Raw genomic sequence first — 13,968 nt, 5'->3', positions numbered from 1 at the left:
TATTTATTTATTTATTTATTTATTTATTTTTTAATAGAGACAGCATCTCACTATGTTTCCCAGGCTGGTCTTGACCTTATGGGCTCAAGCAATCCTCCCACCTTGTCCTTTCAAACTGGTGGGATTATGGGTGTGAGCCACCACACCCCGCCCACATCTTTATATCTTTTTTTAAAAATCGAGATACTGTATTTTTAAATTGCAAGATCATAGGGATCATTACACCCAAGTAGATATTACCATCCTCCATCCAAGAGTCCTTTGAAACACTTAAGTTTATTTGAGTGAGTGTACATAACCATTGCTCTGAAAAAAAGGAGCACACATACTAGGGCTTACTGTCTCTTTAAAAAACACCATAAATATTACAACTTCTCCTCTCCCTTTTGTGATGGGAAGAAACTTAAAACAAGCTCTTGAGGGTAGGGACCAGGTAGAATCTCTTCCTTCTATTCCTGCTTCTGGCATTGAGCATTGTCACAATGGGGATGTCAAGACTGGGACCAGCCAGTGCAGTGTCAGTGGTCACCATGTGAATGGCTCACCCTGTGTGTGTGTGCATGTGTGTGTGTGTCTCTGTGATTGAGTGCACATATGCACCTGCACGTGTCTTTTTCATGACAGAGGCCCCACACCTGTGAATGGATTCTAGGCCCTGTCCGCAGGTGTGGAGGGAAGCACTCCTCTATAGAAACTGGGGACACTTCAACATGTTCTCAATGAGTTTTGGATAAGACAGAGATTATACAGCGAGCTGGAAACTTTTCTGAGCTATACTTACTTGTATATAACCAACCTCCAAAGATATGCTATTCATTTCTTTGTAGATCATTCATACGGCAAGCTTCTGTTCTTTCTTCAGGTTATTCTCCTAGAATGTAAGCTCCATGCAGGTAGGAATATCTTTCTCCTTTATTCACTGCTGTGTTCCCGGGCTTGGAGCTGGGCTTGACATAGGCACTTAATAAACGCTTGCAGATTATATTCTCCTCAGCAATGGCCTTCTTCAGGAAGCCTTTCCTAACAGCCCCAAAGTGTGACCTCTGTGTCACTTCTCTGTATCCTCAGGCTCTTTCTATTACATATTTCACAATGTCAACTTGTCAACCTAGTGGATAGACTCTAGACTCTAAACATTGTGAAAAGGAATTGAATTTCATATATTTCTATTTCCAGTGCCAAGCACCAGCACAAAATAAGTGGTTAATACATGTTTATTGAAAACACATGTACAGATAGGCGCATGCTCGGTAGTAGTTTGACACTATTACCTAGAGAATCTGATGCTATACATTTGTAGGTACCAGCAGCATAGTAGCACCTCAAAAGAGGTACTGTTAACCCTGAGAGTACAGACATCAGAAGGAAGAAGCAAAGGTTTAAAATTTTTCATTACTCGACTGGGAGCGGAGATTCATGCCTGTAATCCCAGCACTCTGGGAGGCCGAGGTGGGTGGATCACGAGGTCAGGAGATCGAGACCATCCTGGCTAACACGGTGAAACCCTGTCTCTACTAAAAATACAAAAAATTAGCCGGGCATGGTGGCAGGTACCTGTAGTCCCAGCTACTTGGGAGGCTGAGGCAGGAGAATGGCATGAACCCAGGAGGTGGAGCTTGCAGTGAGCCGAGATCATGCCTCTACACTCCAGCCTGGGCAACACAGCGAGACTCCATTTCAAAAAAAAAAAAATTTTCATTGCTCAAAGGGAGAGAGCACCAGTGCCCTTCATGGGAATGACACCTGACTGTTGTAAGGATAACCTGATTATTACAAGTTATTACAAGTTTGGGCAATGGAATTAAATACATCTTAAGTTTCATATTTTTTGGCAGATGTTTTCATGCTACCAGAGATGAAGAAAAAAAAACAGATTTGAGAAATTTGGGAATTTCCATTATGACAACGTGAGAAATTCTTGTAAGTTTTAAGAGGTCAGGTTTTTTTTTTGTTTTTCTCCCTTCCTCTTATGAATAGTTTCTAAATTACCTCAAGAATATAGGAACTCATATGGTCTAACTTTCTCAGTTTAGCTAATCATAAATCTCTATTTACTTCAACAATTCTACGTAGGGTTTTCCTACAAGGCGCAGTTCATGTTTTAGTTGTCATTATCTGCAGACAAACTGAGTATGATACTCCCATTCACAAAGATCTCATTGATTTCTCTCTCCACATAGTGAATATATTACAGAAAGAGGAAAAGACTTTGTCAGGTTTTTGCTCGTTTGTTTGTTGAGACAGAGTCTCACTGTTGTCCAGGCTGGAGTGCAGTGGCGTGATCTTGGCTCACTGCAACCTCTGCCTCCCAGGTTCAAGCGATTCTCCCCCACTCAGCTTCCTACGTAGCTGGGACTACAGGCATGCACCACCACGCCTGGCTAATTTTTGTGTTTTCAGTAGAATAGGGGTTTCACCATGTTGCCCAGGCTGGTCTCAAACTCTTGATCTCAAATGATCTACCCGCCTCGGCCTCCCAAAGTGCTGAGATTACAGGCATGAGCCACCCCCGGCCACAGTTGTTTTTCTTTTTATAGTCTGACATGAATTGGACAAGATTTGAAAGTGGCTATAATAATGACAAAAAGGTCAGAGGGTAATTGTTTGCTTCCCTGCTCAAGGAAAAAGGGAGGGGGATTCTTTTAAGGGAGGGGTTTCTTTCATAATTCTTTTACTTAATAATTAATATCTTGCTGGGTACTGTGGCTCATGCCTGTAATTCCAGCACTTCGGGAGGCCAAGGCAGGTGGATCACTTGAGGTCAGGAGTTCAAGACCAGACTGGCCAAAATGGTGAAACCCCATCTCTACCAAAAATACAAAAATAAGTCGGGCATGGTAGCATGCACCTGTAGTCCCAGCTACTCAGGAGGCTGAGGGAGGAGAATCACTTGAACCCGGGAGGCAGAGGTTGTGGTGAGCCCAGATCAAGCCACTGCACTCCAGCCTGGGAGATACAGAGAGACTTTGTCTCAAAAAAAGTGATAATAATAATAATAATAATTAATGTCTTATTCAGAAACCACCATCCAGGATCCATGATTAATTCATTCAAACGTTGATTGAGGATGTACAATTTGTCATTGTGCTTTGTGATCAAGGATATGGAAAGAAAACACTCAGTGCCTGAATTCAAGGTCATCGTGTTCAAATGAACTTGATTTGTCAAGGGAATAAGTGGTCCAGTGTGACTGGAACACATGAGGATAACACTGGGGAGATCGGTGGTGATGACCTTGTAAAGGGCCTTGTGTAACATGCTAAGGAGGTTGGATTTTGCCCTGAGAGCAACAAGGAGAGCTGATAAGTAAGGTGGTGTCATCATCAAGTTTATTATTTTGTGGTGATAACTCCAGCAACCCTTGGATAGATTGGAGTAGAGATAGCATTAACAATTAACATCAGGAGGGTCCTTTTAAGAAATACTAAAAACCTAATGTAAGGCAGTAGATTGTGGATGGAGAAAAAGGATTTGCTGGCCAATTGGATGAGCAGAGTAAGAGAGATAGAAGAGTTGAAGAAGAGGAGGAGTTGGTTCTAATTTGAAAGGCTTAATGAACTGGGCGCCGTGTCTAGTGCCTGTACGCCCAACACTCTGGGAGTCTGAGGTGGGCGGATCACTTGAGGCCGAGAGTTCCAGACCAGCCTGGCTAACATTGTGAAACCCGGTCTCTACTAAAAATAATACAAATTTAGGCCAGCATGATGGTGCACATCTGTAATCCCAGCTACTTGGGAGGCTGAGACATGACAATTGCTTGAATTCGGTAGGTGGAGGTTGCAGTGAGCCAAGATGGTGACACTGCACTCCAGCCTAGGCGACAGAGTGAGACTGTCTCAAAATAAATAAATAAATAAATAAATAAGGCTCAGTGAATATTAATCATTAATTTAGCCAGGGAATAGAAGAAGTCTGGAGGATTATGAATTTGGTTTTAGACATCCGACAGTTTGAGATGTCTATAGCACACCTCAGTGGAGACAACTGCTAGATAGTTGGAAATTGACTTGGGAAACATCAGTGGAAAGGGGTTGGTATATGAGAGATTACCAAAGAGCAAATGCTGCAGTGGAATCAAGCACAAAGGGGAAAAGAAGAGATTGGTGTGGGCAGATAAGCAGTCACTGGCAATCTTTGTAGGAATTTCAGGAGAGTGGTACAGATAGAAGCTGGATTGCATGGAACTGAAAAATAAAGGAGTAGGTTCAAACTTCTATTCCAAGAAGACAGTTGGAGAAGCACAAGAAGACAAAATGGAGAGATACATTTGGGGGTTAGGACAGAATGCTTTCTAAGAGAGAATATGAAGACAAAGCAGAAGTAAGTGATGACACAAAAGCAGGAGGAGGAGGAAGGAATTAATAGTAACAAAAATGTGTTTACTTCTCAGAAAATTTTCAGGTTTACCAATCTCAGCCACATAATTCATGTGCCTGTGCTTAGACCGGGTGTATCATTCAGGAGTTCTTTCCATTCTGGCCAATTATAATGACCCCAATTCTAAGGGACTGGAGAGTTACATAATAGCACCGCAATGCATTGCAGTTCCAGTAAGAGGTTAACATGTGACTCAATGAATAACTCAGCTGGCTGACACATTTATGGACAATGAGCCATCTGAGCATTTCAGAAAAAATTATAGACCTACAGAAAAGTTCCTTAGTGGTCATCTGGTCTAATGTCTTGGATTTGCACAAGAGGAAACTGTAAAACCAGAGAGGTAACGTGTGCATACTTATATGCTATTTAGTGTCAGTCTCCATCATAATGATCATAATCCAGGTTTTATGGTCTTATCCAGGACCTTTGTCCTCACATTTCTTTGGTTAAAGAATTAAAATAAGAGGCCGGGGGCAGTGGCTCACACCTGTAATCCCAGCACTTTGGGAGGCTGAAGGGGGAGTATCACTTGAGGTCAGGAGTTCGAGACCAGCTGGCCAACAGGGTGAAACCCCGTCTCTACTAAAAATACAAAAATTAGCCATGCATGGTGTTGTGCACCTGTAGTCCCAACTGTCAAGAGGCTGAGGCAGGAGAATCACTTGAGCCCGGGAAGCGGAGGTTGCAGTGAGCTGAGATCATGCCACTACACTCCAGCCTGGGTGACAGAACAAGACTCCAACTTAAAAAAAAAAAAAAAAAAAGAATTAAAATAAGACAAATATTATTTAAGATTGGCTCAAATTACTCATCAGCAGACCAAAATCTGAAGCATTAAGTATTCTGATTACTTTTTTATGTTTATTTTTTATAAACAGATATTTGTGGCAGAATGCATTCCAATTCCTATCAAGTGCAGTTTTCTGTGTTTTTGCTCAATTCTGTCATTACTATATCATCATTAATATGTATTGAGCTCCAATGTTTCATGATCAAAATTTAAATATTATGTGTTAGTCTCTTCTCGTGCTGCTGTAAGGACACACCCGAGCCTGGGAAGTTTTTAAAGGAAAGAGGTTTAACTGGCTCACAGTTCCACAGGGCAGGGGAGGCCTCAGGAAACACAATCATGGCAGAAGGGGAAGTAAACATGTCCTTCTTCATCTGGTGGCCACAAGAAGTGCAGAGTGAAGGCGGTGTTCGGGGGAAGCCCTTTAAAACCATTAGATCTGGTGAGAACTCACTCACTATCATGAGAACAGCATGGAGGTAACTGCCTCCATGATTCAATTACCTCCCACTAGGTCCCTCCTATGACACGTAGGGATTATGGGAGCTATGGTTCAAATGAGATTTGGGTGGGGACACGGCAAGACCATATCATATTATATGTTAGCTATGTAAAAACATGTACTCTTGATTTTGCATAATTAATCTAAAAATAGAAGAGGGGCAGAAGGACACTCAAATTTGATAGTTAAAGGGTGATATGAATATAAACTCCCCAAATAGTTTTTTCTCTATAATCTTTTGCCTGTTCTTGCAAACATTCCTCACTTTAAGACCAGGAGATTCTTATTGCCTCAGGGAAAAGAAAGAGAAGAACTAGCTTTAGGTTAAGGAAAAAAAAATTTCTAAAAGGGACGTCTACCCAGAGGGAAGCCTTCCTCTGATCTAGTGGTGCAGGATGTAGAAGATGTGCAGGAAGAGATTAGACACCAAGACCTTTGCTTTACACATAGCTCCTTCTCCCTGTCGAAACTCAAGGGATTGTAATGATAAGAGTTAGCCAGCTTGCTTTAGGCAGACAGTAAGGGAAGGGTCCCCGGAGAACCTCCCACCCACCCCACAAGTACTTACACCAGATGTTTTGCTCAGATAAGGGAACTTGCACAGGGAGTTTGCCTAAAACATGCCTGCAGTGGAAAATTCCGTTCCTTAACACATACGCGGTAAGGGAAATAAATCAATATGGAGCTGCTCAGTCCAAGGGCCTTCATGAGCACTGGGAAGACAGGGTGGAGTCACCAGAAATTCATGCCTTAAGCCTTGGTATTCAACTGTGAAAGCGGCAACCAGTAACCTACTTTCAAGTCCCCTTGTTTTGCTGAGAGCTTTCCTTTCACTTAATAAATTCTACTCTCTGACTCTTCAAGTGTCTGCATGCCTAACTCTTCCTGGTGGTGAGATGAGGACCCAGACCTAGCTGCGCTAAGGAGTAAAACATCCTGCATCAGTAATTGATTAGAAAAGGGAAAACCCAGTTTATGTTGAGGGGAGAAAATATATGTAAAGACAGATTTAGCCTGACTTCTTGTTTTGAAATGGAGAGAATACCACTGCAGAGTGCACCTAGGCCTACAGTGATGTAACGGTAGCCTAATGAGTGCAGACCTCCCTTGATGACTCAGAAGAGAGTCAAAAGTCCCCTTTCCAGCATCCTTTTTGGGGAACTGAAAGGTAATTGAGTGTGACCTGCCATTGGGTCACCATGAGGAATTGGGTAGACAGGGACCTGATAACTTCTGCCACATGTCTGAGGGAGACAGTGGCTGAGTCTTGAAGGGATGCAAAGGTGAGGTCAAGTCATATTTGTAGATCAGTGGGCCCTACCACAACTGATATGGTTTGGCTGTGTCCTCACCCAAATCTCAGCTTGAATTATAATAATCCCCAGATGTCAAGGGCAGAGACAGGTGGAGATAATTGAATCATGGGGCATTTTCACCCATACTGTTCCTGTGGTAGTGAATAAGTCTCTCAAGATCTGATGGTTTTATAAAGGACAGTTTTCCTGAACAAGCTCTCTTGCCTGCCACCATGTAAGACATGGCTTTGCTCCTCATTCGCCTACCGCCATGATAGTGAGGCCTCCCAGCCATGTGAAACTGTGTCAATTAAACCTCTTTCCTTTATAAATTACCCAGTCTCAGGTATGTCTTTATTAGCAGTGCAAGAACAGACTAATATACGCCAACCAAGAGGACAGACCAATAGTCATACCACACACTCCAGCAGCAAATGTCCCCAGTGTCCTAGTGGCTGAGCATAACCAGGGTATCAATACTAAGTTGAGCAAAAACCTTGAAGCTCACAAGGATTCCAAAGCCTATGGAGAGACTCATTTATGGATAAAAGGGCTCCCTCTTCCTGCCAAGAGCACACATGGCTTGCCTATGGAACCCTGACACCTTGAAAAGTAAGAGAAAGAAGGATGAAATGGCTCTGATGTGGAGTTAAATATTAGATTATTTAATATTTACCCAGCAGGAGATGGTCTTAACAATCTTGCAGAGACTGAGGGACCCTCATCTGACAAGTTTAACTCCTGTGGCATCCTACTTCTCTGCCTCCCTCCTCCCTCCAACCAAACAGGGTGGAGTTTAGTGAGAATGTTTAGATCAATTATAAGCAGAGACAAAGGAGTAACGGTTGTGGCATATGTGAGTTGTAGTATTTAAATTTTTAACCTTACACCAAGCATGGTGGCTCATACCTATTAATCCCGGTATTTTGGGAGGCGAAGGCAGGTGGATCACTTGAGGCCAGGAGTTCGAGACCAGCCGGGCCAACATAGCAAAACCTGTCTCTACTAAAAATATTTTAAAAATTGGCCAGGCGTGGTGGCTCACACCTGTAATCCCAGCACTTTGGGAGGCCAAGGCAGGTGCCTCACCTGAGGTCAGGAGTTCGAGACCAGCCTAGCCAATGTGGTGAGACCCTGCCTCACTAAAAATACAAAAATGAGCTGGGCATGGTGGTGGGAGCTTGTAATCCCAGCTACTCAGGAGGCTGAGAACCCGGGAGGCAGAGGTTGCAGTGAGCGGAGATTGCACCACTGTACTCTAGCCTGGGCAACAAAGAGCGAAACTCTATCTCAAAAAAAAAAATTGGCTGGTCATGGGGGTGCAGGCCTGTGATCCCAGCTACTCAGAAGGCTGAGGTAGGAGAATTGCTTGAACCCAGGAAGCCGAGGTTTCAGTGAGCTGAGATCACACCACTGCACTTCAGCCTGGGTGACGGAGGAACACTGTCTCAAAAACTAATAATAATAAAATAACAAAATGAATAAACACAATTTTAGCCTTATAACACTTGCTATGTATCAGGCACCGTGATGAGATCTTTATGTGCATTATCTCATGTGATCCACACAGCAGCCTTGTAAGTTATTATTATACCCACTTTACACATGAGGAAACTGAGACTTAGAAATGATAAGACGAGACTTGATATCAAATCACACTGATTGATTCCAGAGGCTATGTTTTTTATGTTTCCCTGTAGGTCTCTATGTTTTCCCTGTAGGTCAAGTAGAATACTTAATGAAACAATAAACATTTCAATAATCACTGATTGATTGAGGTTTTGTATACCACCCTAAACTTTTATGTCTCTGAAATTCCAAGCATCATTCATTCACTCAACAAATATTTTTGAGTACTTACTATGTGTCAGTCCCTGGGCTTAGCAATAGGTGTATAATGGTTAATCAACTGCATTTGACAAAATTGGGAGTGGTCACCCAAAAGAAAATCAGGATCTCTTGCCCTGATGTTGAACCTAAGTCACTTTTCAGACCTGGTACTGTGGAACTGAAGAGGTGGCCAGTTCACCAGAATAAAGAACCCTGAAACATCATCTTGAGTATATTCTGTAATGATTTTCAGTCCTTTATCAAAAAGACCAGTGGTCATTTACTGAAGTAGCTGGGCACTGGGAAAAGAAGAATACCCAGAGGCATTCAAGGACCATTCAACACGGGCTGAGTTGACACTGAGATTTGGAGTCCTGAGGCATTACCATGTGTTGTTTGTCTTTGTCTTTTAGTGTTTAATTTAATAACAGATACATCACACACTTAAACATACATGAGTTTCAAACATTTTTTCAGGGCTGGGTGTGGTGGCTCATGCCTATAAGCCTAGCACTTTGGGAAGCCCAGGTGGGCAGATCGCTTGAGCCCAAGAGTTCCAGACCAGGCTGGGCGACACAGTGAGACCCCATCTCTAGAAAAATAAACACGCACCACACACCACACACACACACACACACACACACACACACACAAGAAATTAGCGGAGCATGGAGGCACATGCCTGTATTCCTAGCTATTTGGGAGGCTGAGATGGCAGGATCGCTGGAGCTTAGGAGGCAAAGGTTCCAGTGAGCTGAGATCAAACCACTGCATCCCAGCCTGGGTGACAGAGTGAGACCCTGTCTCAAAACAAGCCACAAAAACACAAATTTTAAAAAATAGAATCTAGATTTGTCATTCTTCAAAATAAAGCTTTAATTGGTTTTGGATTTTCTTTTTCTTTTTTCTTTTTTTTTTTTTTTGAGATGGAGTCTTGCTCTGTAACCCAGGTTGCAGTACAGTGGTACGATCTCAGCTCACTGCAACCTCCACCTCCCATGTTTAAGCGATTCTCCTGCCTCAGCCTCTCCTGTAATCTGGGATTACAGGAGCATGCCACCATGCCCAGCTAATTTTTCTATTTTTAGTAGAGACGGGGTTTCACTGTGTTGGCCAGGCTAGTCTCGAACCTGAGGTCAGGCGATCCACCTGCCTTGGCCTTCCAAAGTGCTGGGATTACAAGTGTGAGCCACCATGCCTGGCCAAATTTACATTTCTTAGTCTACATTATTTCTAACAGATATAGATTTATTTCCAGTTTAAGAGAAAAAGACATTGTGCATGATCCAGTATGTTTTAAAGATTCACTTACTGCCTTCATCTACTAACTTCTGGTTTTTCATAAAATCCTGACTTCTTAATTGGAAATTTTTTTCACGTAACTAATTAATTGTTTTCATTTTCAGAAAATGCATAAAAGACCAATCCAAAGTTCAGAATGATCTTTTTTTTTTTGAGATGGAGTCTCCCTCTATCATCCAGGCTGGAGCGCAGTGGTGGGATCTTGGCTCACTGCAAGCTCCGCCTCCTGGCTTCACGCCATGCTCCTGCCTCAGCCTCCTGAGTAGCTGGGACCACAGGTGCCCACCACCACGCCCAGCTAATTTTTTGTATTTTCAATAGAGACGGGGTTTCACCGTGTTAACCAGGATGGTCTTGATCTCCTGACCACGTGATCCAGCCGCCTCAGCCTCCCAAAGTGCTGGGATTACAGGCGTGAGCCACCACACCCAGCCAATAATCTTATTTTTTAAAACAAAATTCCTCTAAAACAAATTAGCTTCAGGAACCTGAAATTTACTCCAAGATCCCTCGAAACAAAGCAAAAAACAACCCCAAAAAGGATCATCACATACATGAAACCAAATACATAGATCAACACTCATAGGCAAGTTAGTCTAAGTTTTTGTTCTACTGACTGGTGACTTCTATGTAAAATGAGTTTTTTAATCAGGCCACTTTCTCAGATTTTAAAACAAACCAAAAACATTTAAATTGCAAAATACAACAAGGTAAATTTGTAGGTAAAAATTAACAAACCCACAAAACTGGAGTACTTCAAAGGTGGAGGGTTCAGTGGAGGGTATAACACGAAAGGAACTTCACAACTCAGAGAAACCATTGCTGAGTTTCCTCCATGCAGCACTGAAAGTAATGGAGAATCCTTCTCTTGAACATCTCATGCGTTAAAAAAATAAATAACTAAGAGCTACAAAGCTCAGCTTGGTTTTCATATACATTGCACTTGAAGTTTAAGATCCAATACTTGCAAATTAGGTCTAGTATGGTCTATGCCATTAAATTGTGCTCACCATTGTGCTCACCAATAGCATGGAATATTTGGAAACACCACATGTTTAATGCAGTGACATATGCACTCTCCTTTTTACAAAGCAATCACAGATTGCAAATTCCATAGGGCTGTGGAAAAAAAACAGTCATCTCCCTTCTGGAGTAACAAAGAAACAAACCATTTTGGCCCACTAACATTGAAATACATGGCAGATAGGTATTCATTCTTAGATGATTATGGATTTGAAAATAAACTTCATAAACTGGGGTGAAAATTCCAATATATCACAGTGTAGAACCATGACTTTTCATTGCCTTTTGCTCACTAAGATTGTCTATACAAACTTCCGTGGGTGGAATGAAAAGCACAGTTGACTCACTGGTGATACGTACACATGTGACCATGTATGCACATCACCATAGCATGAACGAGAGACATCATGAAGTGTGGCCACACTGCAACCCTACTTTCGATACTCACTGCAGGACCTTTCTATACTCACTGCTGCTTCTTTTCTTCTTCCTCCTCCTCCTCCTCTTCTTCTTCTTCTCCTTCCTCTTCCTCTTCCTCTCTCCTTCTCCTTCTTCAACACAAACTTTTTTTTTTTTTTTTTTGAGACAGAGTTTGGCTCTTGTTGCATAGGCTGGAATGCAATGGCACAACCTCAGCTCACCGCAACCTCCACCTCCCAGGCTCAAGTGATTCTCCCACCTCAGCCTCCCAAGTAGCTGGAATTACAGGTGCCCGCCACCATGCCCGGCTAATTTTTGAATTTTTCTTAGAGACGGGGTTTCACCATGTTGGCCAGGCTGGTCTCGAACTCCTAACCTCAGGCAATCCACCTGCCTCGGCCTCCCAAAGTGCTAGGACTACGGGCATGAGCCACTGCACCTAGCCACAAAAAATTATTTTTAAAAATATTTTGGATAAATATTATTCCTATTATGCCATACTTCATCTTTGTTAAGCACCACCAACCCATCTCCTTTGGGCAGTGATAGAAAACTCATAGTTGGTAATTAAGTCTTAGTTCAAGGTTTTGAAATATGGCATCTTGTTTTAATCATGAATGAAATCTAACACTCAGGAAACTGCCACCTGCCTGAACCTACACAACCTTGGCAGAATGTTCCAGGGCACAGAGAGGCACTAGCGCAGTCAGTCAAGGTAGGACTTCAAGGTAAGTAGTTATTTTCTCCACTTCACCGTTGAACATCTTTTTCCATGAGTCGTTTGTGCAGTCAGCTCAATCTAAATAGATTATTTAACAAAAAAGATAATTTTTGTCATAATCCACAATCAGATTTTCTTCCCAAATCTTACCTACTCTTCAGAATCGGTGGTTTTGAAGACTCAATCACTATGTGGCTTTTCAGGGACACCCATAGCTAACTGTCGTCATATGCTTCCCACTGTGATACCCCCTGAGAAAGATTATACGTGGGAACTAAGAACGAACATGGAGGAAACCTGGGGATGTGTACTCATACACACCATTACAAACGGAAACTGACTGATCAGAGTAGCTAGAAAGGCTATGGTGATCCCAAGCTCCAGGCCACTTCTTGAACCATCAAATGTCCACCAAAAGCCCTAAGACAGGGCTGTTAAAGTCAAGTACAGCTGGACTTTATTGACAAAATCCAATTTGGCACTGGCTTCGTTAATGCCAACAAAAGCTGCTATGCAGCGCATGACACTGGCCCACTCTCTTAAATTTGTGGGGTTCTCCGAGGTGACTGTCGATACAAGGGTACAGTAAATCAACAACAGCAGCTGCTGTCCTGCAGCAGAGAAAATGATGGTGGCGATCACCCGCTCTGGGAAGAGGGTGACATTCTTCTGGATCTGCAGCGGGTAAAGCACCAGGGCTAGGACCGCCCCTGCTGAGAAGAGCACGAAGCTCCTCTGCACCGGGCAATGATGCCAGGTGCTGGTGTGGAGGCCTCCGGGCCCGGGGCTGCTCATCCTAGCGCTGCGGCCCCCGGGGGCAGGGTCAGTGTCCAGGGCCCCACAGACCGCCAGCAGGGAGGGGCCGGAGACGGAGGTGTTGATCATATCCCCAACCTTGGCAGCCGGCCCTGCGGCCCCGGCTCACTGAGGGCCTCAGCGTCTCGCACTGTGCGCTCAGGAGCAGCACCAGAAGTGGTCATGCAATCTGGGCATCCATCACCCCCATTGGAGAGGCGCTTCCTGGCCCAGGCGGCGTGGAAGGAAGAGTCGTGGCCCGGGACATCCCCAAGTGCGGCTTATAGGGAGGGCCTGAAATCATGCTTACGAAACATTCGAGACTAGATGGAAAATACGAAGTACAGAACATTGAGAAAAATCATAAATTACACAACTCAAGAAATTCACAAAGGAAAAAATGTAAATGTCTCATAAGTGTGTTAACATTTAGCCCAAAGAGGCTGGGCTCGGTGGCTCACGCCTGTAATGCCAGCACTTTGGGAGGCCGAGGCGGCTGGATCACGATGTCAGGAGTTCCAGGCCAGCCTGGACAACATAGTGAAACCCCATCTCTACTAAAACTACAAAAAATTAGCCTGGCATTATGGTGGGCGCCTGTAATTTCAGCTACTCGGGAAGCTGAGGCAGGAGAATTGCTTCAATCCCAGAGGCAGAGGTTGCAGTAAGCCGAGATTGTGCCACTGCACTCCGGCCCGGGTGACAGTGCACGACTCCATCTCAAAAAAAAAAAAAAAAAAAAAAAAAATTAGGCCAAAGAGATTATTTAATTTATTTGAATGGCTGTAAAGAAGGTCTCAGAAGTTCCCTAAGATCCTTAAAAGTGAGTTAAGGCTAATACAGGGAACAGTAAGTAGCAAGGACATGTAAGAAATGAGATTGTCACATGAGAACATTCCAAAATAATCAC

General features: G+C 43.3%; 1 pseudogene; it reads right to left on the bottom strand.

Annotated features, from left to right (window-relative positions):
* Positions 1 to 12,334: 12,334 nt before the first annotated feature.
* LOC104657407 lies at positions 12,335 to 13,256 on the bottom strand (annotated as a pseudogene).
* Positions 13,257 to 13,968: the final 712 nt, after the last annotated feature.

The sequence above is a fragment of the Rhinopithecus roxellana genome, chromosome 10 (genome assembly GCF_007565055.1).
Source record: "Rhinopithecus roxellana isolate Shanxi Qingling chromosome 10, ASM756505v1, whole genome shotgun sequence".
Classification (NCBI taxonomy): Eukaryota; Metazoa; Chordata; class Mammalia; order Primates; family Cercopithecidae; genus Rhinopithecus; species Rhinopithecus roxellana.
This window is presented reverse-complemented; position numbering and strand designations above follow the sequence as displayed.